This window comes from Magnolia sinica, chromosome 15 (genome assembly GCF_029962835.1).
Source record: "Magnolia sinica isolate HGM2019 chromosome 15, MsV1, whole genome shotgun sequence".
In the NCBI taxonomy this organism is placed as follows: Eukaryota; Viridiplantae; Streptophyta; class Magnoliopsida; order Magnoliales; family Magnoliaceae; genus Magnolia; species Magnolia sinica.
This window is the reverse complement of record NC_080587.1, coordinates 69651999-69654459: the sequence shown is the minus strand read 5'-3', so window position 1 is coordinate 69654459 and position 2461 is coordinate 69651999. Positions and strand designations below refer to the sequence as shown.

At 35.6% G+C, this 2461-nt stretch overlaps 1 long non-coding RNA gene across 1 annotated transcript; it reads right to left on the bottom strand.

The window, feature by feature from the left end:
* Positions 1-289: 289 nt before the first annotated feature.
* On the bottom strand, positions 290-2261 carry LOC131227646 (uncharacterized). Its single transcript, XR_009162398.1, has 2 exons — positions 2120-2261; positions 290-437 (listed from the first exon to the last, which is right to left on the bottom strand). It is a non-coding gene; the product is annotated as an uncharacterized LOC131227646 (long non-coding RNA).
* Between the last annotated feature and the right edge of the window lie 200 nt (positions 2262-2461).

The window sequence follows — 2461 nt, the reverse complement described above, 5'->3', positions numbered from 1 at the left end:
AAAAACCTGGCTTAAAATGGTGTTACCTGATACTGAGCTATAACCTTTTCCTGAGAGAATCTACATACATATGAACCTGCAAAAATCAAGCAACAAGAAACATCTTAATGTGGACATAGAATTTCTTCATATTTCTAACATTTTTGGTTCTCAAACTCTACATCAGAAACTTATGTCAGAAACTTTAGGTTTTCTCAGATTACTCAGTATTGCAAAACTCAAAAAAGGAATTAGCCTCAAAGTAGACACCAACTTGGTGAAAAAGGCCACCACCAATCCACCAATAAAAAAGGGAATCCACCTAAATTTGGTTGTGAAAACAAACCTGTAGTAGATTTTACTGTTGCTCTGTAAGTTCTCAGCATTGAAAATCTGTAGATCATTGCTAGCATCACTTGATTTCTAGTACTTGAATCTTCATGCACTTGATTTCTTGACTAGTACAAGAAAGCACCTGAAAGTATTAGAAAAGACACCCAAAGAACAAGTATTTTCCTATTTCTAAAATATGAAAAAAAAAAAATACAATTTGGATTGAAAGATGAGATGGACATATTAACTCCACCTGTCTTCTGCCTGTTTTTGAATCAGAACTTATGGGAGTATAGAATTTCTAGAATTTCTCAAGGCTAGGTAGCCTAGAGTGATAAAAATGCAATAAGGGTTTAATTTTAGGCTTCCATATTGGACGTTATCCATTTCAACTCAGTTTTCTGGTTTTTATCCAGTCAGTACAAAGATATAAAGTGAGACAAAAAATAAAAATAAAAATTGAAACTTGGTATAGATAGCTCATTCCTGGCAAAGAATTAAGATTGAACAGGTTTTGCTTCAGTTTTCTGGGGAAATTAAACAGTATATGCATATGGTACATATCACCAATTGTGCCACTCATTCAGCATTCCCACACTCATGCCAAAATCTGTTCTGGCTCTAGCTGCTAGCTAATGCTATTTCACTACCATGTGTTCACAAGTTCACCCTTTCCATTTATAAATGAATAATTTACAATTAAAAGTAAAAATAAATAAAATTTGTTGAGTCCCATTTAGCAAGCAAATGTGTGACATTTGTAGCATTTGTTGTCTAAAATGTAGCTACCATTAAAACATGAGCTAGAATTCAAATAGTGCACAATTCTTAATGTCTGGTTCTCATCCATCACATGGCATAAATGCATAGCAAGTTGGCAACCCCAGACAATACAAATTACCCTTTAAAAAAAACAAAGAGCATACAAAATAACAAATTGAGGCCCCATTGTTGAATGTAGCCCAAATCCACACTTGATTCTGCGATCTTAACAATCTGATATTGCTCATTGAATTCGGGCCTCTAGCCATTTTATTTGCTAAATGCCAATTTGATAGCTAAATGGTGTTGAACTACCATTGTATCTTCAGTTTAAATCTTTAGTGTTTCAGTAAGCACAATAATCAATAACTTATATGTGCATTTTATTAAATGTAAGCACTTAAAGATTGCTTCCCAAGATCCTTCCATGCGATACTACACTACATTCTTCAGTATTGCGACACCGCATCCACATGAAACTAACCACGCATGCGCATTATATAGGAACACAATTAATAGCATAAGCACACATCCTAGCATGATCATGGGACTTGTGACTGCATAAACAATACATGACCATCAAGCAATATGCAAAGATTTGAAACAATCAAGTCAAGGACCTTAAACGAATAATTTCCACATAAATAGATTCCTAGTTGAATTCTTACCTCAGGCACAACATCAGGATTAATTTCTGAAAGGGTCTTGAGCGTCTGTCTTGGTCATGCCACCTTGAGATGGAAGAGAAATAAGATGCATAGATGTTAAAGGTCATACAAGTAGATTCTCCATCAAAATGATTTTCAGTGTTAGATGTGTTCATATATCTTCCATTATTACAAATCGCAAATTGTTCCAAGGGTTCACTACTCATGCAAGTTATAGTTAAACTATTGTGCCCTCAAGCACAATGCATCCAAACGGAGAAAATTAATTGACAGGATGTGGAATAATGCATGCCTGATCTAGAAGAAAGATGAGCTGATTCATGTTAGCTAACTAGATTGTGTCATAATCGTACAACAAAAGATGTCCTATACCACACCTTGTGAGCATCTCGGCAGTTCTGCTTTTCAAGTTGGAGCCATGCCCGTCCACATGTAGCTGCACATGCTAATATGAAAGATGCGTGTGAGATCCCAGCTTTCCACAATTCTATTAGATGTGCCAGATTGATTAAATCTTCTTGCGCAAAATTTAGGCAGTTCTAATTTTCAAGTTGGAGACAATATCCAAAAGAAATGGATGGGTGCAAGAATCAAGTCAGTCACAAATCTGGCAGGCAAACATATGCAAAAGAAATGGACAATAAGCATTTAATGTACATGTGTGGCCCATCAGATCTGTGCACTGCCATGAATTTTACACAAGGCAACCCAAAAACGCC